Source organism: Geotrypetes seraphini, chromosome 10 (genome assembly GCF_902459505.1).
Source record: "Geotrypetes seraphini chromosome 10, aGeoSer1.1, whole genome shotgun sequence".
Taxonomy (NCBI): Eukaryota; Metazoa; Chordata; class Amphibia; order Gymnophiona; family Dermophiidae; genus Geotrypetes; species Geotrypetes seraphini.
In genome coordinates this window covers 38,307,977-38,334,376 of record NC_047093.1, presented here as the reverse complement: position 1 = coordinate 38,334,376, position 26,400 = coordinate 38,307,977, and the positions used below count along the sequence as shown (strand labels likewise).

The 26,400-nt window shown below is 42.6% G+C and overlaps 1 protein-coding gene across 1 annotated transcript in view; it reads right to left on the bottom strand.

The window, feature by feature from the left end:
* NTN1 (netrin 1) overlaps positions 1 to 23,691 on the bottom strand; it is a 357,430-nt gene extending 333,739 nt beyond the window's left edge. The window contains exon 1 of the mRNA XM_033960487.1: positions 23,563 to 23,691. The gene's annotated coding sequence lies outside the window, so the exon portion shown is untranslated. The remainder of the gene's footprint in view (positions 1 to 23,562) is intronic.
* Positions 23,692 to 26,400: the final 2,709 nt, after the last annotated feature.

The window sequence follows — 26,400 nt, the reverse complement described above, 5'->3', positions numbered from 1 at the left end:
AAAAAGAAAAGTGTGGAATTTTCAAGTGCGGAACTCTTTGTCTTGTCATGAAGTTCCTATTCCTGCAGAAGAAAACTCCAAAGGAAATCCATGAATATATGATGCAAACATTGACAAATGACAGTGAAGAAGTGGTGTGCAAAATTTCACCGTGGAGATGTTGGGACCGAAGATGGAGCAAGGTCTGGGAGGCCTCAGTGTCAACTCCTGAAATTGTTGACCATGTCCATGACCTGGTTTTGGCAGTTTGGTGAATATCGGCTAAAACAATTGCTGAGGACAGTACAGATATTCAGCTGGATATGCAGAAACTGTCAGCCAAGAGGGGCCCAAATGCTTGAATGCTGACGAGAAACAACGTCAAATGGACACTTCCAAGTTGATTTTGCAGCATTTTCAGTGAGCTGGTGCCAACCTTTTGGCATGACTAGTTACTGTTGATGAAACATGGTTACCCCACTATGATCCTGAGACAAAACAGTCCATGCAATGGCGGCACTCAGGTTTGCCAAGGACATTCAAGACCCAAAGGTCAGCAGGAAAGGTCATGGCAACAGTGTTTTGGGATCAGGAAGGTGTTGTAATGACAGATTATCTTCCAAGGGGACAAACAATTAATGCAAAATACTACTGTAACATACTGTGCCAATTAAAAAAGGCATTGAAAGAAAAAAGCTGCAGAAAGGAGTTCGTCTTTTGCAAGACAATGCACCTACCGTATTTTCACGTAGATAACGCGCACCCGTGTAAAACGCGCACACGGGAAACCGAAATATATGTAAAAAATTTTTTATATACCGCGCACACCCGTATACCGCGCATGCTGCCCCGACTCTCCCGTCGCCGCCCGACTCTCCTTTCGCCCGCCCCGACTCTCCTTTCACCCGCCCCGACTCTCCTCTCCCCCTTGAAGTCCTGTCCCCACCCTGAAAGCCTGATGCCCACCATGACGTCCGATTCACCCCCCCCCCGCAGGACCGCTTGCACCCCCACCCCGAAGGACCGTTCGCACCCCCTCTGATGTCAGAGAAAGGGCGGGACCGCCGGAAGAGGAAGCAGCGCAGACGCAGGGCTCACAGAAGGGCCGGGACCGCCAAGAGGAAGCAGCAGGACACCGGTAGGAGCTTCTACATGATGAGGGGGGGGGGGTCGGGAGGCTGTGGGGGTGCGAGCGGTCCTTCAGGATGGGGGTGCGGGTGGGAGTGCGTGCGAGTGGTCCTTCGGGGTGGGGGTGCGGGTGCGTATGAGCGGTCCTTCGGGGTGGGGGTGCGAGCGGTCCTGCGGGGAGGTGAATTGGACGTCGGGGGGGGGGAACTATGTAAAAAAAATTTATAAAACGCGCTCACACATATAACGTACAAGGTTATGCACGGTTTGTAAAAATCGTGTATAACGCGCGCGTTATATGCGTGAAAATATGGTACTCACAAGGCTAGCAAAACGATGGATGTTTTGACGCAGTTGGGGGTTTCAGTGCATAGACCATCCACCCCACTCACCAGATCTTGCTCCATTTGATATTTTCTGTTCGGATTCAGAGGTGATTACCACAGCAGAGCAGTATTTCAATGACCAGACGTCAGAGTATTTTTTGGAAGGGTTGCAGAAACTTCCAGACACAATGTGCCAAGTATGTTGAACTTAGGGGTGAATATGTGGAACAACTTGTAAAGTTTCATGGCTCCATATCATTCCCTTCTTGGTTGGGCTGAGATATTTTCAGCACCCCCTCATTCAAAGTTATAATGCAATTGAAGAAATGGGTTGCACAACCTTCCAAATCAAACACTTTAGGGTCATATTATGTAAAAGGTGGTTCAGCTTTTACTATTGGATCAAGTAAGCATCTTGCTTATTTCCCTAACGGTAATTTGCACAGATTATTTGAGAAACTGTTCTGTCATAGAGTGAATTTCCAGGGAAAATAAATTCACTGCTGGAGTTTTCCACTTTGGAAGGAACAGCACTATGGTACTTTTCCAGTTAAGAAGAAAAAGTCTTTTTTTTTTTTTCAGAAATACTCTTAGAATTGTGGCCTGGGTTGTTTTTGGTTTTTTTTTTTTGTAAATTGTGTTACAGACTTTTTAAGCAGATCGTTAAGAGAATGAAAACCGTTCCAACAACTGGACAATGCAAGTCATGCACAGAGAAGAACTCTGTATGTGTTGTCAGGTAGCCAACAGGCTAAGTACAATGCTGCCATCTCTTTTGCATTTCATGAACCTGTAAAAAATGTGGCGGGTGGCCGGTAGCACCGCACATTAAAACTATTTGTTCTATTCAACCCTTTCAGAGAGCCAGAGCCAGAGAACAAAGCAGAATGTGGCTTGGACAAATAATTCTTTGCATATTGTCATGCCCGTCGTTGCAGAGGAAAACTTGTTGTCTTAGATTCTGCGGTGTCTGAACTTTGTCCTCGCAGAATGTTTGCAAATTCATATGAAGTCAGCCAAGATATATAACATAAAGTGAAATGCATGACTGGCTTTTGGCGTCTGGTCCTTTAAAAATCCCAAGGGATGGAGGGAACAACAGAGGATTAAGTTAAGGGGCTGCATGGTAATGGTGACCATTATTAAGCCATGTGCTAAATTTGCACGGCAAGATATGAAAGGCCTGTGGTAATAGACACATTTAGCTTTCTGGTTAGTTTTCTCTGGCATAACACTGGTCTAACCTGGCTACTAATTTAACCGAATACATCTCTATATAGAGTATTAAAGGACCCTTTTCTAAAAGGCATTTACATGTGCTTAGCACACAGAAAAAGCTTACCACAAAATGTGTTAAAGAGTTCTGTGGTAATATCCCCTTTTCCGTGCACTAACCACACAATGCAGTATATATTTATTTTATTGAAGAAATCAGTCAAATATACAATTATACAATATGTGCTCATTACAATTAAATTCAAAGCTCAAATATTACATAAATAATTTTATCATTTCTCCAAAATATATTTTCTATATTACCTATTCATAATACCATATATACCCCCCATACCTAACCCCCATCCCTCCCCTTCACATCCCCCCAATTTTTAAAATATAACAATTTAATAAATTCATTATATAAATATACAATTCAAGAAATTCCAACTACAGTAAAACCTTGGATTGCAAGTAACTTGGTTTGCAAGTGTTTTGCAAGATAAGCAAGACATTTTATTAAATTTTAACTTGATATACAAGCAAAGTCTTGCAATACAAGTACATACAGTATACACACATCACAACTGAGCCGATAGTTCTTCTCTCTCTGAGATTAAAAATACGTTGGAGGAAACAATAAAAATAAATGAAAAATTGTTAATACAGAAGGTTACAGAATTGTGTGAGCAATGGAATCCTTTACATCTTTCATGGTGGGGGAGAATCCAAACTATAAAAATGATGATCTTGCCTGTAGTTTGTTATCAGTTGGGTATGTTGCCGGTTTATTTTCAAGGGTCCTTTTATAAAAAGTTAAATAGTATTCTTATAAAATTTATTTGGCTGGGTAAAACTCCTAGAGTGGCCTTGGTATCTTTACAAAGACCAATTTCAGAGGGAGGGGTAAATTTTCCCAATTTTTATAGGTATCATCAAGCCTATATTTTACACCAAGGTATGTATTGGGTCCTCCCAGAGCTCATGGAAAAACTTCCAGATTGGTTATGGCTAGAATGGCAACTCATGTCTCCATTACGCCTTTGTCATGTGCTCAGTATCAAAATGCCTAGTTATAATAAAGATAATAGCATATTAGCTGATACATGGAAAACATTATGGTATGTAAGTAATTTAACAAATATTCCAATTCACAAATCTACAAATCAATCTATTTGGTGAACTCCAAGATTCAAATTGGCGGAGAAAGACTCGTCTGGAAGCATTGGATGATAGCAGGAATGCGTATATTAGAGGCTGTTATTTCTAATAGTAAAATGCTTGAATTTTCACAGTTGCAGCACAAATATGGCCTTACTAAATCAGAAAGTTTTAGATGGTTGCAACTGAAGCATGCCATTCAGGCGGGGTTCCCTGACTGGAAAAACCTTAATAATCAATATAGTCTAGAGTTCCTATGTTTTCAGACAGACTTCTTGGGTCACCAGGCCGCTCAGTGGTATAAATTATTAACTGGACTTATTAAGAAAAAAACAAATACAGGTCTGAGAGACATTTGGAGCATTGAGATTAAGCATCAAATTAATGCGTCTCAATGGCCACGAATTTGGTCTTGGAGGATGAGATGTACAGTGTCGGCATCCATGAGACAAACTGTTTTTTCTGTTACATAGAGCTTTATGGACCCCTGTTCGTTTACAAAAATTGGATAGCTCTAAGTCTAATGAATGTTGGCACTGTCATCTCGAAGCAGGGACTTTAGATCATTTATTATTCTATTGTCCATTCATTATGAATTTTTGGAAATCAATTTGGGACCAAATTAACTGTTTATTAGATAACCCTGTGGCATTATCATATGATACTGTGCTGTTTGGTATGGCAATGAGAGCAAAAAGTCAGATATCTACAAATAATAACAAATTATTACTTATAATGACTGGGGTTGCCATTCAACAAATTACATATAATTGGAAAAATTGGAATAGATTATATTATAATTTTTGGTGGAACTCCTTAAGTCATATTTATAAAATGGAGAGACTTACTGCATTACAACAGGGTTGTTTCAGGAAATTTCAAGATATTTGGGAGCCATTAACAAAGTATTGTAATGATTAGAAAAATCTTGTTTCCCTTAAATTTACAAGTTCAATTATGGGGTGGGAGGGAGGGTATTTTTATTGTTACATGTTGTATAAGTATTGATTATATGATAGATAAGGGTGGGGAGGGGGGAGATAAGAGAATATTATATGTATCATTGTTGATTATTAAGTGATATATTTATGGTTATTTGTATGGATATGTTATCACACTTATTATAAGTTTAAAAATGAATAAAGATTAAAAAAAAAAAAAAAAAAAGGATGGCGCCAGTAAGAAATTTTTTTATAAATAAATAACTGGCTAATGCTTAGTTGATAATAGAAGGTAGTAAATACCCCTCTGTTAATTTTTGCAAGTCTCACATGCTAATGGACAAATTAGCACTCGACCTGCAAAAATAAAAAAATGAAAACAGGCTTAGAATGTGGGAAAATCCAATGAGCTAAGCCCAGATTTTAATGCATTTTAAAAGGGCCCCTAAATTTGTTACAGATCTAAGTTGGTCACTGCATGGATCATGCTAGTAAAATCTAGTTTTCCATGGCTTTTTAGGATAGATGGCTTTCCTTTTAGTATAGTAAACCCAAAAGTGGAGTCAAAATGTTTCTGAATTTCCTGAATTTCAATTGTACTAGCAGTAGAGTGGATAGATTTTCTCCATATGAGGTTTGTGTTTTGTCACCCACTGCATTCGCTCTGTTGTTTATATGACCCCTGAAGCAGGCTTGGTGGAGCCAAAACATGGACTGTGTCGGGTCTGGTTGATTTGTACCAATAAAGACTTTTCTTCAATCTTTAATAACTTATAGCTCTTTGAATATCCCTGGTTGAATTATCATTTTGATTCCACTTTTTCTGTTTGCTTTGCTTGTCACTGTGGAGATTTTTGTTCCTTTTTTTCTTGACTTTCCTCTAAGCATCCCAAGAGAAATTACAGTTTAAGAATGTAAAGAGAGAATTTCAATAATTTAGAATTATGTCCATGTTTCCCATAGGTCCCCAGTCTTTGCATTCACTTAAGCCAGTGGTTCCCAACCCTGTCCTGGAGGAACACCAGGCCAATTGGGTTTTCAGGCTAGCCCTAATGAATATGCATGAAGCAAATTTGCATGCCTATCACTTCCATCATATGCAAATCTCTCTCATGCATATTCATTAGGGCTAGCCTGAAAACCCGATTGGCCTGGTGTTCCTCCAGGACAGGGTTGAGAATCACTGACTTAAGCCACAACTCATTGTCTGGACTCTCTGGGGTCCTTTATTAAGAACATAAGAATTGCCGCTGCTGGGTCAGACCAGTAGTCCATCATGCTCAGCAGTCTGCTCACGCAGTGGCCCTCTGGTCAAAGACCAATGCCTCAACTGAGTCTAGCTCTACCAGCGCATGTTCTTGTTCAGCAGGAACTTGTCTAACTTTGTCTTGAATCCCTGGAGGGTGTTTTCCCCTATGACAGACTCCGGAAGAGCGTTCCAGTTTTCTACCACTCTCTGGGCGAAAAAGAACTTCCTTACGTTCGTACGGAATCTATCCCCTTTCAATTTTAGAGAGTGCCCTCTTGTTCTCCCCACCTTGGAGAGGGTGAACAACCTGTCCTTATCTACTAAGTCTATTCCCTTCAGTACCTTGAATGTTTCGATCATGTCCCCTCTCAATCTCTGCTCGAGGGAGAAGAGGCCCAGTTTCTCTAATCTTTCGCTGTACAGCAGCTCCTCCAACCCCTTAACCATCTTAGTCACTCTTCTCTGGACCCTTTTGACTCGTTTCAGCGCACGCTAATTGCTAATGCGTCCATTATAGTCTATGGACGTGTTAACGTGTAGCGTGTGTTAAAACGGCTAGCGTGCCTTAGTAAAAGGACCCCTCTGTGATGTGGAATTACAGGCCTCTCTTACTAAAGGACATTAAGCAATTAACATAGGGTTACCAGATTTTCCAACATAGAAACCCAGATACATGGTCTCACGCCATTCTGCCCCAAGCTCCGCCTTGTCCTGCCTCCAGCCCCGCCCTGTTACACCCATGACCTGCCCCCACAAAGCCTCGCTGTCGACTGTGCCCTTTGGATAGGTGATTAAAAATTACGGAGAAAGATGCGCTGCCCCTGAGGAAACAGCAATGTGAAACGGTAGCGTCACCGCTGAGCAAACAAAGCTAAGTATTCTTTTCATTTCCCCTTGTTTTGGGATTATTAGTGAATCCGTGTTTTAAAAAAATATTAAATAAACGGCATAAAAAATACAGATATTTTTATAGGACCAATGATGAAATACACTACACCAGTAAGGACATGAGAAAAGAGAGTTTTACACCTATACACCCCTAACTGCCCCCTCCGCTCCAAAGCAGAACAAAGACTCAGCATTCCCGCAGGGAGATCCCTCCGAACGAGTACGGCGTACAAAAGATCCTACGGCCATTTCCTACCTCAGCTGTGGAATTGACTACCCACACAGATCAGGTCGCTAGACTCACTAATGACCTTCCGCGGAGCAGTAAAGACCTTCCTCTTCCGCCAATCGGGCCATTAAAAACTGCCTCCTCAAAATACTTCTCCTAGTACTCTTCGCTATGACCAGTCTGGTCTCTAGAATAAGCTCCGTTATTGTCTACCGTAACCTATTTGTTGTCATGACTAGTCTGGTTTCAAACGATTGTGAATGTCTACTTGTAACCCGTTCTGAGCTTCTGGGAGAACGGGATAGAAATCCAAAATAAATAAATGTCCAGGCATATGAGGTCCTCTTTATATGTTATGATTCACAATACATGTTGAAATGAATAGTTTACTCTCTATTTTTATTATATTTGAGTAAACACTTGTTCTCCTCTTTTTGGTTTTGTGGATTTTCCTCTTACTAAAGGACATTATCTCCCTCTTCTATTAAACTGTGGTAGCAGTTTGTAGAGCAGAGAGCCGCGCTGAATGGTCCACGCTGCTTCCGACACTCATAGGAACTCTATGAGCCAGTACTGAATATCTGATTCCAGTGCCAACCCAGAAGAGTTTCCAGCTTAGTGGCCATATTCGACTAACCAGATAACAAACCAAAGTTTTGCTTTCTTAACTTTTTCTGGTTATTCAAGTAGCAATCTGAGTATGTCTGCTAACTGGATAAACTCAGGCTTCCCCCACAGTCCCAGCACTGTCCAGATATTGCGGAGGTGGTCAGAGATGTTATTCAGTGGCACTATCTGATTCGGTCAGTGAGTTTTCTGCTTGCCAGTACTAGTGATTGACACGGGGACAAATTTTTCCCCGTCCCCACGGGAACTCATTTTCCCATCAAGTTCTTTTCCTGTCCCTGTTCCATTTCTGCAAGCTCCGTCCTCATCTGCACAAGCCTCAAACACTTTAAAATCATAAGTAGCAACATTCTAGAGCTCAGATTGTGATGTCATAATGCCTCATTCCACCAATGCCTAAGCTCTGTCCTCATCTGCACAAGCTTCACTTTAAAATCATAAGTAGCAACATTCTAGAGCTCAGATTGTGATGTCATAATGCCTCATTCCACCAATGCCTAAGCTCTGTCCTCATCTGCACAAGCCTCAAACTCTTTAAATCATAAGTAGAAACATTCTAGAGCTCAGATTGTGATATCATAATGCCTTATTCCACCAATGCCTAAGCTCTGTCCTCATCTGCAGAAGCCTCACATACTTTAAAATCATATGTGTTCGAGGCGTGTGCGGTTAAGACAGAGCTTACAGGAATGGGACAGGGATAAAACTTATGGGCCAGGCTGGGGAAATTGAGTTCCCTTGGGGATGGGGAAAAAATTTGTCCCCATGTTAATCTCTAGCTAGTATTTAAACAATTAACAGCACCTGCTAAACAGACAAGTGTCTTTGAATACACTGTGCGACAGAGATTTTGGGGCATAAATTGTAGTGGGTGTTCTATAGAGATTTGGAGTTGCCAAAGTAAAACCTGACCTTACTTTTTCAGTATAACCCTCTGATTTTTGGCAAAAGAGCATTATAATGCAAAAATTAACATTTTCGCTATATTTTCTAATGCTTGGAGTAAATGTTATAACAATTTCTGAAATATTAAAACAGTTTGTCTTGATGAAGTCTTGCAAGGATGTTAGAAAAGTGCATGGATAGCACTGAAGAATGTAATTGAGAATTTTCTGGGGAATAGGAAGGCGCCAGACTATGTCCAAATGGTGGAGATGGTGCTTAAAGCATTAAGAACATAAGAACATAAGAAATGCCTCTGCTGGGTCAGACCCGAGGTCCATCGTGCCCAGCAGTCCGCTCACGCGGCGGCCCAACAGGTCCAGGACCTGTGCAGTAATCTTTTATCTATACCCCTCTATCCCCTTTTCCAGCAGGAAATTGTCCAATCCTTTCTTAAACCCCTGTACTGTACTCTGCCCTATTACGCCCTCTGGAAGCGCATTCCAGGTGTCCACCACTCGTTGGGTAAAGAAGAACTTCCTAGCATTCGTTTTGAATCTGTCCCCTTTCAACTTTTCCGAGTGCCCTCTTGTTCTTTTATTTTTCGAAAGTTTGAAGAATCTGTCCCTCTCTACTCTCTCTATGCCCTTCATGATCTTGTAAGTCTCTATCATATCCCCTCTAAGTCTCCTCTTCTCCAGGGAAAAGAGACCCAGCTTCTCCAATCTCTCAGAATATGACAGGTTTTCCATACCTATTATCAGACGTGTTGCTCTCCTTTGAACCCTCTCGACTAACGCCATATCCTTCTTAAGATATGGCGACCAATATTGGACGCAGTACTCCAAATGCGGGCGCACCATCGCCCGATACAACGGCAGGATAACTTCTTTCGTTCTGGCTGTAATACCCTTTTTGATTATACCAAGCATTCTATTCGCTCTCTTAGTGGCCGCTGCACACTGTGCCGACGGCTTCATTGTCATGTCCACCATTACCCCCAAGTCCCTTTCCTGGGTACTCTTATTCAATAACATCCCTCCCATTGAATAAGAGTACCCAGGAAAGGGTACTCTTTAATCTCAAATGTAACATGACACTAAAAATTCATTTTCTCCACTCACATCTGGATTTCCCCCCCCTCCCCCGATAATCTTGGTAGTGTTAGTGATGAGCACGGGGAAAGGTTTCACCAGGACATTGCTACAATGGAGAAACGATATCAGGGCACATGAAATTCATCAATGCTGGCTGACTATTGTTGCACATTAATTAGAGATGCTTCTAATCTAGTTTATAAACGCATTTCAACAGCAAAAGGATTCTAGAAAATAATATTTATAGGAACTCTTAAATCGGCGCAATGCGTTACATCATGCTATAAATATTTGCGATTTGCTCAAAAACTATAAGTGATGGAAAACATGCTATTTTCATACAAAGGAGGTCAAATTCTATAAAGTAAACCTCATTTTCTTCTTGCCCCAGAAAATAAGTTAAAATTTGTTGCACAGTGATATCAGCTCCTATAACTCTACAAGTCCAACACTCAGTATAGCATATAGGCTCTTTGGAGAAATGAGCTGCAACTTCACCATGAGTTATGTTTAGAAGATACGTAATGGAGGCATTAGCAGCGGCTGTGGAACTATTTACCTGCCTTCAAGAAGCAAGAGGACAGCCATAAGCAAAAACTATTGTTGAGATGGACACTCTAGATCAGGGGTGTCCAACCTTTTGGCTTCCCTGGACTGCATTGGCCAAAAAGAATTTTTCTGGGGCCGCACAAACATGCAAACGCTGCAGCAAGACAGAGGAGGGAGCCGGCAAGACGGTAAACACCCGGGGGCAGCAGAGGAAAACACTGCATCGCCCTCGACCGGGGCTGCACAAAATACTTCACGGGGCCGCATGTGGCCCTCGGCCCGCAGGTTGGACACCCCTGCTCTAGATGTTTCTAATATTTTAGAGCGCTCAGATCAAGAAAATTAAATATCAGCCACATGATGGTAAGTTTTGCCTTAATCTCTGATAAAGAGAGGTTGCTTAGAATGTTTTTTTCATCATTGTGATAAGAAATTTCTTGGATTTGAAAATAAATGTATTTCCTGATGTCTTGAGAGAGACACACACAAAAAAAGAGAAAACAATTTCTTCTGTAAAAACCTGGAGTATTGTAGTTAAGAGCCCCACATTTTTTTTTTTTTTAAATTTCCCTGCAAATATATTGTGAAGCATAAACCTGTAGATTATATATTTTCTGATCTTGCTCACCTATCCAGTTTCTCGGCAGCCAAGAGACCCTTGGTTCCTGTTCCTCCTCTGTCTCCTGTGGTTGAAAAGATCTGCGGTTTGGGAGGCCTTTTGCACTGGAAATAAGGACTCAGGGTACCTGCTTGGTATGCAGGTTGCTTCTTGCTTGGGGGCTCATTTTTGTCATGCAACACCTCCTATACGTTCTGCATGCCTGGAGTCTGGTAACTTCCGAAGCCTATGCTGACAAGTGCTTTGTTTACAAAATTCTGGGCTGCTAAATGGATAACCTTGGGTCAGATATCTCAATCTCTAGTCAAAATGTTATCTGGATTCGCTGGAAGCTATCCGCGCATTAACTGGGTAGCGACAATTTTTAGCCACTACATCACATGGTCACCTTTACCTTGATATTTCCTCTGACAATAATATATCAGGCCTGACATATGGATAAGGATATCCAGATATCTTTAGTCAGCTGTCTTCAGCAGAGGCAAGATATCTGGATAGTAACAGCTGAATTCTGGATCAGCAATAGCTGATAGTCATGTTATTGGGATAACATGGGATTGGGATACTAGGAGAGTTGATGAGTTTCATTCTTCTGGATGGTTATGAATTGATCCCAGAGAGACTTGATCTCACCATTTGAAAAGAAACGACGAACTCCTTCGGTGTTTCCCAGACTGCCCTCTGGCCCCATGACCTTTCATACAGCTTTATTAACACAGCCTTTACCTGAAACATTACACACCACCTCATACTGAGTTCTCTCCTATCTCTCCAGCATTGGATTCCACAAGAGCCGCCAAGTGTTAGAATAAGGCCTACAAAAGTCTAACAAGGGACCTATGTTGTGTTAGAGAGGGGAATGTCCAAGAACGTAACAGTCCCACACGATGAAACTACCAAAAAGCCGGGGCTCATCCGGAGATGAGTGGCTAGAGGGCAGCTGGTTCGGAAGCGGGTCCCAGGTGGGCTGGTGACCTGACCGAAGGGGCAGGGCGGTTCCTGCCACCCCCCCTGACCCTTGCTGACAGGGGCGGGGTCACGGGGGCCATAAAGCTGTTTATATGTAGTTGTATGGTAGCTTGATAGTTGCTTATAATTCTATGTTATTTGTTGTTATAATAAACAGAGCTGCGACTCTATTTTCCAATTTAATGTTGTTGTGTTTTTATTTATGGGTACTTAAGGTTGTGGATCTTGATTGGGATACGTGTGGGGGGGGGGAAGAGACCAATGGGTCTTTCCAGATCCAGCTGTTATAACATGTCCAAGAACACAGCTCAGTTTTAAATATCAACATGTATCAAAACACTTCTGGGAAATTGCAAAGAGGCAATTGCAGATCAAATCTTCTCTCACAAACATACAGAGGGACCAAACACAGTACTTAGCTTGCAGAGAAATCTGTCATCCACACAGCACGAGTCTCTCCAATCAAAACTCAAAATAGTAGTCCCAAAATCAGGGGAAGTGAAGAGAGAATCTTGGAGTTTTGATTCTCTCTTCGCATCCCCGATGATGCATTTTTTTTGCAAAACAGGGTATACTCCTGAGAGAACATCTAATTCAGCTCCACGGGAAGAACATCTTTAAACCTACCAGAGGCTTTTCCATTCCATGGACTTTCACAACAAAACTCAAATTTCTGACCAACTGACTTTCCCGCCAAAATTCAAATTGGTGGACTGCCCTGTTCCCAATCAGGTCAGTGAACTCACTATTTACAAAGTCAAACTGCAGACTTCAAAGCATACCCTGAAGAAAGCCACAGCATGGTGGCTGAAACGTCGGTTTCTACCTAAGAAGATGCAGGGAGACCAGAAAACCTGCAACATGCATTTGATCTACAATTGCCGTTTGCAATTTCCCAGAAGTGTTTTGAGGACTGTTGATATTTAAAACTGAGCTGTGTTCTTGGACATGTGTTGTGGAATTTTTTTTTAATGACCTCTATGATTAAGCTGTACCTGGCTAATTTGGAGCTTATGCTGGTATTATCAGAGAGAGGTCTATACTGATGTCTTTTTTTCCTCCACTCTTTCATATTGCAGCAGTCCTCTTGCGTTTCTGAATAGTGTTACAGTGTTGGTAATTGGTACTTTCATCACCCCATTTATTGGATATCTTGGATCCGGAAATTGCTCCTAGGATCATGTCTTGTTTTGTCTTTGCTAATACTATACCATTGGAAAGACTTAATGGGAGTGTGGCAGGAAATGTTCTGCTTAGACCAGTCTCAAACTCGTGGCCCGGGACCACATGCAGCCTGCCAGGTACTATTTTGAGGCCCTCGGTATGTTTATCATAGCCACAAAACTAAAATAAAACAGTTTCTTGATCATATGTCTCTTTAGCTATGAATAACAATATTATTATTGAGACTTAACCAAAAGGAAAGATTTATAAACTATAAAGAGTTTTACCTCATGCAAAATTGTCATTTCTTTAATAAGACATTAAATATTTTTTCTGAGGCCCTCCAAAATTACACCAGGTGTACACCTGGCAGGGCCTCCGTGTGTGCGGATCGCTGGACTTGATATACCGAAGGTCTGATCTGGAGATGGCACTTCTTATGTACAAATCCAAAATGTGGCCCTGAAAAGAGGTTGAGTTTGAGACCACTGGCTTAAACCATGTATACAAAAAGCATCTGTCTAGCCCTGCTAGGCAACAACACTGAAGAAACCGAAGGCTCTAATTTCCAAATAAATTCACAAATATCCAAACTGGTTAGCTATGGCCTGGTTTAGATTCTGAACTAATCATATTGGTTTCCTATGGATCCAGCTGACTTTTTTTTCCCTTTTTTTACCAAAGTCCACATCTACTCATTATAAATACTGAGAAACTGACTTATCAAGATAGCAATAATTTAAAAACCTTACTCGTGTGTTTTGCTGACCATATCAACTTTTCTAAAATGGGCTTTCATGCTGGTAAACCCTCAGCCTTGACCTCCAGACTTTTATGTAGTTCCCTCCAAAATTCAGCAAGGAGCTCCCATAACACAACTGCACCTCCTCTATTATATCGGATCAAACACAAGTGGATGGGCATTTTCAGAACAGAGGCATCCAGCTCATAACATTCAAAATGGATGTCCATCTTCCTTGTGTTTTCCTTGTGTTAAGTACATCCAGCATGAAGAGTCAGTTTACAAACTGGTATGTCCAACATACAAATGGCAAAAAGCAGGGATAAGGACGGCAACTCCAGTAGTTGGAACCTAAGCACATAACTGGGCAGACCTCTATGGTCCATAACCCAAATGAACCAAGACAATTGAACTTAATCATGGATTTGTAATGCATGTAACCTATTGGGTGGACTGGATGGACCATTCAGGTCTTTATCTGCTGTCATTTACTATGTTTACGATGTCTTGCAGCATTCTGACCACACAGATATTTTTGCCGAGCTGAGGGGCAGCCTAGTGGTCAATGCAGTGGACTTTGAACAAAGTGACCCAGGCTCAAATGCCATTTTAATTCTTTTGTTTTGTAATTCTGAGCCCACCAGGAGCAGAAAAATGCCTACCATACCTAAACGTACACCACTTTGCAGGTGGTTTGTATATTGAGGTACAATAGGTAGTTTTCTGTTTCTGGAGGTGCTCACAGTAAAAAAAAAAGTAACCCCCTCTTTTACAAAGCCCAATAGCACAGGCCACTGCAGTAACTGCCCCGAAGCCCAAAGAGATTTAAAGAGTTTGGGGGCTTTTGCTGTGTGGCTTTATGAAAAGGGGGAGGGGTATATGAGTTAAAGTAGAATTTGAACCTGAGCTTTTTGGTTTAAAAGGCCTAATCGTAGTTACTAGATGCTAGGGTCCACCTTAGGGGTCAGTGCCGAAGAAAGTGATTCGAGTGTTATTGTAGGCAATATGCTGAAACCTTCCGCCCAATATGTGGGATGGTAAATAAGACTAAGAATATTATAATTCCTCTGCATCGTTCCATGGTGTGACCTCACCTTGATTATTGCGTTCAATTCTGGTCGCTGTATCTAAAAAATTAAAAAAAGATATGGCTGAACTAGATGATAAAGGGGCTGAAACTCCTAACGAGGTTAGGGCTGTTCAGCTTGGAAAAGAAATGACAGAAGGCAGATACGACTGAAGTCTACAAAATCCTGAGTGGTGCAGAACAGGTACAAGTGGATCAATTTTTTTACTCCATCAAAAATTATAAAGACTAGGGAACAGGTGATGAAGTCACAGGGAGATACTTTTAAAACCAATAGGGGGGAAATATTTTTTCACTTAGAGAATAATTAAGCTCTGGAACGCGTTGCCAGAGGATGTGGTAAGAGCAGTTAACGTAGCTGGTTTAAAAAAAAAAGGTTTGGACAAGTTCCTGGAGGAAAAGTCATGGGGGACAGACATGGGGGAAGCCACTGCTTGCCCTGAATTGGTAGCATGGAATGTTGCTACTATTTGGGTTTTTCCAAATTACTTGTGACCTGGATTGATCAGTGTAAAGATGGGATACTGGGTTGGATGGACAATTGGCCTGATCCATTAAGGTTATTCTTATGTACTCCTTAAGCATTCTTAGCAAAAAAAAAAAAAAAAAGCCTATTATATCCGAAGCTGTCATAGAGTCTGGAATCTCTTTTCAGTTTCACTTTGAAAGGAGAGGGAGGGGGACAGCACCCACTGGGTGATTAAGGAGGTGTCATGCCTTAATTCCTCCAGTGGCCAGCTGCTCAATCAGAGCACCTTTTGGTAGCCTGGACGCGACTGAAACAGGTCTGACTTAGAACAGCCTTCTTTTTAGACTTGGGGTGTTTCTTCCCCATTCAGTAGCCACTGTATGAGCTCCTAATTTTGTTCCCTCCCTACTTGACTACTACCAATCATTTCTATAGCACTATTAGACATACGCCCAGAATATGCCCACAACATGTCCCCTCGCTATTTGCTATGGATGTATGCCTACTACTGTTGTACTGTCAATCAAATCATATACACTGTTGTCTAAGTCTTAATCGATATCATACCAAAGGCTGACAATCCAACTCGTCACTTATATTCACCATTGGTGTTATAGTTTGTCTTCCTTATAGATATTTTGTATGGACCTTCAGATAGCAATTAGGCAAAGACAGCCAGTTGCTTATACTCTACATCGGTCCAGCCTTTTTTGTAAATATTTTTTCTTTTAATCTAAAATTTCCTATATTGAAAATTTAAAGGAACCTCACTTATAGTGGGCTTGTCCTGTATTCACCTCTCCCAACATGCATGTTTCAGAATGAAACCTTTCTTCAGGGTCGAGGGAAACATATACGGGAGCTAACACGGGCTTGCTATTTGGGCACTGCCTTTGCAAAATGGGGATTTGGATGTTTCAAGCACATGATTGCCCATTTAAGACACCCATATGCTCCAAAAATAAGCACTGAACTCTAGGAACATGGACTCCAAAATATTTCCAAGATGGATACCAAGGGAGGATTGTGATACAGTGGCATAGCAGGATTGATTCTGTTTCTCCTTTTGGTTGGGTTTTGTGTGGGTACTAGACCGTGCAGATGTTGACAGTGATTCCAGTTTCTCTCCCACTGGTCCATGCCACTGACTGGGTGAGCCCGATTGTAAAGTGGTAGGGCAATGGCCCACCCAGGTTCACCTATGCTTCTGTCACTGTTGTGGTCTTTGCTGCATTGTCAATACACACAGAAAAATACAGTAGTTGGTACTGCTTAACTTAATTCTATAGTTTATTGTTTATACTCCATAGTCTCCCATATATAGTTTATATTGTATATATACAAAGTGGATTATAACAGTACATTCATAATTTTTTTTTAATTCTTTATTCATTTTCAATATTTTCAATAAGTGCAATACAAATTAAATGCATTTTATATTTAAAACATCACTTAATATTCTTTCAAGAAACAAATCAATCTGTATCCCTCCCCCAACCCTATCCCATAACTATTATAAATCCACATCCAGGGGGAGGGAGGGAGGGAGGGAGGGTGGATTTATTTTTAAATGATTCTCTGAATTCTTGTATAATTAATGTATTGGATTATTTATCAGTGCTTATTATCTCTTATGGATATGAAATGTATATCATAATGAGCTTTTTGAAGATTTGATTATTAAATAAAAAATTTATAATAGTACATAATTAAAAGAATAACGTAACACTCAGAATGCCACATACATCACTATCCAAAGCTATGTTATACAAACTAAAAGCCAGATGGAAACAGTTCTTTATTTTCGCCCTAAGTTTGTCGATGGCCATATTGGTACTAGCTGAGGTGAATTGGGGGGGGGGGTGTCAGCCTTACCTGTGAACCATGAGAAGAGCTGTGGAAGAATGACATTGCGCATTCTAGCACTGAACCCAGGAGCCTGGCAAACACTACCTTTGTTGATTCCGTCTCACTCAAAGCAGATGGATGTGCCCTGCCATCACTCATGCTCTCCATCAGCACTGATTAGGGCAGTTTGAACAAGTGTGAGAATTAATTAAACTGATAAGGGGAGGATGTTGTAGAAGACAGCCTCAGATAAGGCATTATTCGTATTGTACTAGTTCCGAGAGATGCCGCCTGTGATTTCTTTGCAATAGGTGTATTATTATCTCCAGTTTTTATTGATCTTCACACCTCCGTCCATTAGACTTCACAATCTATAAACCAGAAAAGGGTGGGGGGGGGGTGGAGCTTTCCAGAAACACGATAAATCTTCTTTATTAACGTGGAGTTCTGATATACTGAATACATGTTTGTAATCGGGGCAGGACTGACCCTTTGGTGGGCCGTAGGCCAATAAACACATTGGGCCCTATGAAACATTTAGGGCCAGATTCACTAACCTGCCCGATCGGGCCCAATACGGGCAGGTCCGATGAATTCTGCACAACTTAATATGCAGATGGGGGCGATTGGAGGAACGCCCCCCTTTGCAAGCACGGATCGCTGTTGTGCGATCCACGCGCATGATCTGCGCATGCTCGTCCGAGATGCGAACCTTTTTTTTTTTTTTTTTTTACTTTAAACTTTTTTAGTTTTTAGCCCTGTGAGTCTGTAGTTTTAACCTGCTTTAAACCTGCGGGTTAAAACCACGGGTTTGCAGGGCAGGGAAGGGCAGGAGAGATTCGGGGAAGGGCAGGAGAAAGGCTATGCGGCAGGAGAGATTCGGGGAAGATCGAGGCAGAGCAGGGTGGCATTCGAGGGGAAGAACGGGGCAGAGCAGGTCAAGCAGCAGGAGAGAAGAAGCGGGGCAGAACAGGGTGGCATTCGCTGGGCGAGCAGCAGGAGAGAAATAGCAGGGCAGAGCAGGGCGGTATTCGGGTTGAACAGGCAGGAGAGATTGCAGAGCAGGGCTTCCAGTCGGAAAGATGTTTTCGACTGGTCTCCAGCAGTCGCTTCTTCAGTTGATCGGCCAGTCCAGTCGGATCGGATCGATTGTGTTGTGAATTGCGTCCCTGCCTACTTTGCATGCGTTTCTCCTCATTTCCATGCACGGATTCGAAGCGGATCGCAGGAGAGGTAAGTGAATCAGATTGGAGGGAAATTTGGTCATAAAGGGGTCGCAAACCGATCAGTTTGCTTTGTGAATCTAGCCCTTAGTTTTTCTTCAGTGGTGGGGTTGTGGCTGAACGCGTTGCATGGATGCTTCAGACTTTCTCTCAACTCCAAAGCACAGGTTCCGTTTGCCACTATCTGTTGACGCAGCGAGCGGTCTTCCTTGGCCGATGCCTTCGCAGGAGTCTTCTCTTTCCTGGGTTTACAGTGGTAGCGGAGTGACCATTTTCCTGGCTTTGCGACAATAGGAATGAGGTAGTTCATAGAGATGGAGACAGATGGTCACCAACCTGGTCCCAAAGGAGCCCAAAGTCAGTCTGGTTTTCAGGATACCCACAATGAATTTGCATGAGACAGATTTATATCTGAAGGTCTCTCACTACTGCTACTACTAATTATCATTACCCGAGTTTGTCCATCAAGCCCCTTTCCTTGTTTAAAAGCAGACTGAAAACCCACCTTTTTCATATAGCCTTCAATCCTTAACCCTACTCCTCTGCCCTCCAACCCAGCCAGCTGACTAACTGTTCCCCTTAACTATATCCATGACATCCTATCTGTCTGTCTTGTCTGTTTAGATTGTAAGCTCTTTGAGCAGGGACTGTCTTCTTTGTGACTCTGTACAGTGCTGCGTGCATTTGGTAGCACTATAGAAATAATCCATAGTAGTAGTAGTGTGAGGAGTTTCAGTCTTTGGGAAGCAGAGCTGAGACTGTGATGTCATAATGCCTCATTCTACCAATAAGAGCCAATCCCATCAGTGATGTCACAATGGCTTGAGTGTCCTGTACTCCCTCTGCTCTCCAAACCAGCCAGCTGATTAACCGTTTCGCTTAACTGTATCCATGACATCCTGCTTGCCTGTTTAGATTGTAAGCTCTTTGGAGCAGGGATTGTTTTCTTACTCTTTGTGACTCTGCTACTACATGTACACAGAACTGTAAACATGTAAGAGTCAGTCCCTTCTTGACAGAGCTTATATCTCTTCAAGACAGATCAAAGATAGTAAGATCAATAAATCTTCATGTTTTGAAAGTAAGAGTAAGCACTTGTTTATTATTATTTAGGTATTTATATACCACCTATCGAGGTTATTTAGGTGGTTTTCAATCAGGTACTCACGCATTTTCCCTATCTGTCCTGGTGGGCTCACAATTTATCTAATGTGCATGGGGCAATGGAGGATTGAGCGACTTGCCCAGGATCACAAAGAGCAGTGCAGGATTTGAACCCACAACCTCAGGGTGCTGAGACTGTAGCGCTAACCACTAGGCCACTCCTTCCTCCATGTTCAAACTTTGTTTAAATTAGTCACCTTTCTTGCTCCAGTTGCTCTTACCTTACGCATTTCTATGTCCCATCTTTGTTATGCTGTATATTGAAATGTGTTATTGCTATTGTAGCAGGCAAAAAAAAAAAAAAAAAAGCAGAACAGATGCACTTGATGCAGGCACTTTTATTGAGTCAATCAAAACGTTGTTTTAAAAAAATGATCCACCTTTTTTCCTAAAGAAACTGGGACCCGACACGGTCTGTTTTTCGATTAGAACATCTTCCTCAGGGGTCCAAGGTATTCCTTTAAAGGGAACCAAGTGGAGCACAACCACGTGAAAGAAAATCTGGTGAATGTAAAGGGTTAGCGTATGAGGATGGTCATTGTAGTGAAAGTCGTCTTCAAACAATGCTGTAGAGCAGGGGTGCCCAATACGTCAATCGCGATCGACCGGTAGATCGCGAAGGCAAAAGCGAGTCGATCGTGGAGCCCATCCCGGGCTACGTGATAGACTCTCATTGCCTTCACAATCTACCGGGCCGATCAGCCTTCCTCTCCCCAATGTCAATTCTGCCGTCGGAGAGGAAGTTCCGGGCCAGCCAATCACTGCCTGGCTGACCCGGAACTTCCTCTCCGATGGCAGAACTGACGTCGAGGAGAGGAAGGCTGGTTGGCCCGATGCAGGGAAATAGAGAGAGCTTGGGCTTTGGGGCCTGTTCCTCGATGGCGGCGACGGCTTGGGGGGCCTGCTCCCCGATGGCGGTGGCAGTGGCTTGGGGGAGGGAAGGGAAGGGAGAAAGAAAGGGGGCAGGCAGGGAGACAGAAGGAATAAAAGGAAACAGAAAGAAAGAAAGGGGGCATGAAGAGAGAAAAAAAGAAATGGAGGTAGGGAGAAAAAAGAGCAGGGCGAGAGGAAGAAAAAGATGGGGGAGGGAATGAGGTCTGGAGAAGAGGAAGCATATAGGCTGAAAGTATACAGGCTGAAAGAAGGGAAGAAATATTGGATGCACAGTCAGAAGAAGAAAGTGCAACTAGAGACTCATGAAATCACCAGACAACAAAGGTAGGAAAAATGATTTTATTTTCAATTTAGTGATCAAAATGTGTCTGAATTTATATCTGCTGTCTATATTTTGCACTATGGCCCCCTTTAACTAAACCGCAATAGCGTTTTTTAGCACAGGGAGCCTATGAGCATCGAGAGCAGCGCGGGGCATTCAGCGCAGCTCCCCGCGCTAAAAACTGCTATCGCAGTTTAGTAAAAAGGGAAGGGGGGTATATTTGTATGGTTGTTACTGAGGTGACAGTGCATAGAGTCATCTGCCTTGACCTCTTTGAAAAAACCCTGGAATATAAATGATAATTAACATTTTCTCTGCGTACAGTGTGCTTTGTGTTTTTAAAAATTTTATTGTTGGTAGATCATTTTGACTTGGTCATTTTAAAAGTAGCTCGCAAGCCCAAAAAGTGTGGGCACCCCTGCTGTAGACAAAGTACGATTGTAGCATACATTGCCATACTTTGTATTGTTGATTAAATATTTTTATTGTTGTAATGGTCTATCTCTTGCTTGTCTTATTCACTGCGTAGAGTGAATTCCTTCAAAAAGGTGGCAAATAAATCCTAACAAACAGGAAAAATAAGGGATCCGAGAGTTACTTATTGTGGGAATGATTAATACAGACATTGGCATGGAACAGGTGAATAGGAGTTAGGAGGGAAGGAATATAGGGACAGATAAGAACATAAGAATAGCCTTACTGGGTCCATTGAGCTCAGTAGCCCGTTCTCACGGTGGCCAAAACCCAAAGAGTAGCAACATTCCATTATCTCAGAGTAAGCAAGATTCCGGAACCCCAAATAGTAGCATCATTCCATGTAGAATCCACAAAGAGTAGCAAGATTCTAGAATCCCAAGGAGTAGCAACATTCCATGCAGAATCCACAAAGAGTAGCAAGATTCTAGAATCCCAAGGAGTAGCAACATTCCATGCAGAATCCACAAAGAGTAGCAAGATTCTAGAATCCCAAGGAGTAGCAACATTCCATGCAGAATCCACAAAGAGTAGCAAGATTCTAGAATCCCAAGGAGTAGCAACATTCCATGCAGAATCCACAAAGAGTAGCAAGATTCTAGAATCCCAAGGAGTAAAACCAGCTATGCTATCCGCTCTGACCACAACTTCTAGCAATGCGTTTCAGAGCTTAACTGGTTATTGAGATCAACGTTTCCACAGTTTTGTCTTGTAAAAAGCATAACTACATGGTTATCACAGTTGTACACCCACTTTACTTTCCAAACAATGCAGAGAGGAGTTAAACACGAGTGCTAACTCTTGTGGAAGACATGGTTGCAAAATCCATGTTAATGGAGTTTTGATGCGCAGATAATGTGGGAAAATTTGCTATGAGGTCTGGGGCATGGTCCTTGGTATCCAGTGGTTCCCCCTCCCTATGGCCTTGCAATTAAAGATAAAAATCCGCAGTGGCTCTCTTCTCCAGACCCAAGTTACCACCCCCCAACTTAAAAAAAATTTGCCCTGGTTTCCAGTGGTACTCCAACTCCCTCTCGCACGCAGATACTTTATCCCAGGGGTGTCAAAGTCCCTCCTTGAGGGCCGCAATCCAGTTGGGTTTTCAGGATTTCCCCAATGAATATGCATGAGATCTATTTGCATGCACTGCTTTCATTGTATGCTAATAGATCTCGTGCATATTCATTGGGGAAATCCTGAAAACCCAACTGGATTGCAGCCCTCGAGGAGGGACTTTGACACCCGTACGTAAAGACTGTTTCTAAGTTATGTATTTTTATATGTCACCAACCTATATGCAGGAATTGGTTTTGATATTGGATAGGAATAGACTGAGAGCAGCAAGACACTTTTTAGGACTGTCATACCAAAGTCTGAGGGGTTGTGGGTTATAAATCAGTGCATTTGGCTACATTCCAGTAGTCTGCTGCTAAAATGGTGGACTCAGATTCCACTAGAAACCAGGATGATCAGTTTCAAAACAAGACCTTTTTTTAAAGTTGTATCTCATAGAAATTAATCATTTTTATTGTGTATAATGTAGTAAATCCTAGGTATGCCCAGTTTACTTTTAATGTAAGCTGCATAGAACATTGTATTGTGATTGATTGTGTGAGGGTTGTTTTGGGGGTTTTTTTAAATTTCATTTCAAAACAAATGCACCTGCCAAGCAGAGATCAAATCAAGGATTTGATGACTAGATTTACCATATAGGAAAAAAAAATGATTTTCACTGTATCTGAATGGAAATTTTTAGGGGGGTGAGAGGGGGCATTTGGGAGATTTGGGGGCCTTTCATTGTAACTTACAACAGAGATGAGTGTGGGGCTATCTGAATCCGTGGCCTCCTTTCAATATCTCTAGGTATAAAACAAGCGTTGACCACCCTCAATAACCGTAATATCCCCAGCAGGGCTTTTTATTTCCACCAACTGTTCACTTTCACTGATTGTTTAACCTGTGGAAAAAGGTCAATGCCACAGATCTTGCCACCATTACCATATAAATGCACCAGGCGCTATTTTCAAAGGGTTCATGCCATGGGAGAAATTCTTTGACAAGAAAGCCCATTCAGTCGAACTGATTAACATCTGCATGAGTAAAAATTTGAAAACGGAAACCTGTTTTGTATGCCCAGGGAAATAAAATTGCAAACGCATTACATATGCAGCAGAGAGACACCAAACAACACCCAGATAAAGGAGTGGGGAGTTTTGAGCCAAACGAATCAATCTGAGTGAGGCATTTTACCACCCAATGAGAGTTCTTAAAGTCCTACAAAGGCACTGCTTTTCTGTAGCAGTGGATTCCACTTACTGCATGTGTCACCTTCTTCTCCGTCTGCTCTTCCAAAGTCCTGTTTCTTGAAAAGAGTTCAACTAGTGTTGTTTTCTCATAAGATCAGGCGATTCTGTAATTGGAATATAATATTCCTCCTCCTTAGCTTATGCTGCCATCTAGTGGACTCTCCTGTACGGCTAGCACCAAAGTCCACGGCAGCTGTACCACTACCGGCTGAAGGGGAGGAGAGGGGTGGGGAATGAGTCACATGAGTCGCTTTCTTCACCCAAAACCGTTTAAGATGGGGGGCATTATTGTCAGAAACCCACAACTTAGTAGAAATTGATGAGATTGAGTTCTGTGTTTGTTTGTTTTTTAATGGTGGTTAGAATAGTATTGAAATTTTAGGGTTGCGTTTACTAAACTGAAGTAAGAGCATAAGAGCATAAGCAATGCCTCTGCTGGGTCAGACCTGAGGTCCATCGCGCCCAGCAGTCCGCTCACACGGCGGCCCAACAGGTCCAGGACCTCCGCAGTAATCCTCTATCTATACCCCTCTATCCCCTTTTCCAGCAGGAAATTGTCCAATCCTTTCTTGAACCCCCAGTACCGTACTCTGCCCTATTACGCATTCTAGGTGTCCACCACATGTTGGGTAAAGAAGAACTTCCTAGCATTCGTTTTGAATCTGTCCCCTTTCAACTTTTCCGAATGCCCCCTTGTTTTTTTTATTTTCCGCGGGGAATGCTCAGGCTTCTGCAGTACTTTTTGCATATATATATATGCAATATCCACAGCTTAAAAGAGAGTTCATATTTTGTAGTATTGGAGCAGGTAAGGGGGCGGAGAGTAAGTGTGTTCTGTGCTAATCAGTTAGGGTAGCTACACTGTGATGCCCAATTAGCCCATGGTTAGTGTGTGAGCCCTTACTTAGGGCTATCAGATTTTTTTTTACTTTAGTAAAATCCAGACCCCAAGCCCCGACCTAGGCCCGCCCCATTATGTCCCAGTTTCACCTCCAATCCCACCCTAGCTCAGTCCCAGCCCCGCTGTCTGCTCTTGTTGTTCAGGAGGGCATGCATGGATGCGATACGATGATGTCACAAACACAACCGTGAGTGTATGCATGACATCATCGCATAGTATCCGCGGATGCCCTCCTGCCCGACACGATTTTGAAGAAGCTTTTCAAAACTTGGACAAAGTGCCGGGTTTTGAAAAGGCATCCAGACCTCCGGACATGTCCTTGACAAGGAGGACATGTCCGGGAAAATCTACCCTTACTGTCTGGTAAGTGCTCCTGTGCTAACGGCCACATCCTAATGGGAAAATTATTGTGTGCAGACAGAAGGGAATCAGAAGCAGGCATGGAAAGGGGACAAAGTGGAGAAGGGGTAAAACGCGGACCTCAGATTTTTTAATTTACTGGGGCTGCAGGAAACCGGTTTTAAGGGTTCATTTTAAAGCCGCTCCAGCACTAGTCTCTGGCTCTGTCAGACCTCTATGACATTTTAGCGCTGACGGATCCTAATATTTTTCCCTCCCTATGCTGAGATGGATCCGTCAGTGCTAAATTGTCATCGAGGTCTGTCGGAGCTGGAAACTAACTACAAGTGGCACGGACCTCAGATTTTTAAGGACGTGCGGTTTTAGATCCGCGAGGTCCGTCAGGTCTGCATTTTACCCCTTCCCGACAAAGTGCAATCAGTTCTATTTTGTGGAAATGTTCACACAGGACTCAACACAGACTGTGTTTCGGCAGAAAGCCTTCATCAAGAATCTGACCCAATGTATCAAATATCCGCAACAAGCTTTTTAAAGGTATCAAAAGGTGTTTATCGTAAGGCTGCACATTATCAAGTCGTGTCAATTCATACAAAAATGCAGGCTGCACATAAGACTTCGAGGCTCAAGTAGTGGAACTTGGATGAAAGTGTGCAAGTCACAGATCAGAAGAAGTGTCGCCAAGCTTATTCCATCTTCTTTACCCATCAAGTTAGGTTCTGCTTCTGCGACAACGTCACCAGTCTGTTTGAGGCAATTGGAATCACCTGCAACCCGAAAGAGTGCCGCCTCTTCATTGACAGCTCATCCAGGAGCATCAAAGCCGTGCTGTTCCATAACTGGAACAAGTACCTGTCTCTTCCACTGGCTCATTCAGTGTATCTCAACGAAGATTACCACAGCATCTACTAGACGCAATGAAATATGATGAGTACTACTGAGAGGTCATCGGAGACTTCAGCACGGTGGCATTCCTAAAGAATCTCCAAGGCGGTTTTACCAAGTTTCCCAGCTATTTCTGCCTTTGAGACTGCAGAGACAGAAAGGCGCACTGCCAAAGTTGGGACTGGCCACAGCGGACTGAGTTCTCTTTGGGGAGAAACAACATCAAATGGGAACCACCGGTGGACCCCCGCATAGGGTTGCCAGATTTTACGATTGTAAAATCTGGACACCCTAGACCGGCCCCCCAAGCCTGCCCATCTCTGCTCCAGTCCCGCCCTATCTCCGCTCCCCACTGCCTGCTTTGGTCGGGCAGTAGACAATCCGCACATGCGCAGATTACCTCCTGCTCGACGCGATTGAGAGGAGGCTTTTCAAAAACCAGACAAATTGCCGGGTTTTGAAAAAACTGTCCAGACCCCTGGACATGTCCTCAAAAGGAGGACATGTCCAGGGGAAATCCAGTTTCTGGTAACCCTACCCCCGCAAGGTGCTGATGACACCGCTGCACGTCAAATTGGGTCTAATGAAACAGTTTGTCAGAGCTTTAGATAAGGATTCGTCAGCCTTCAGGTACCTTTAAGACATATTCCCTAATCTGTCTGAGGCAAAGGTCAAAGCTGGTGTCTTCATCGGACCATAGATAAA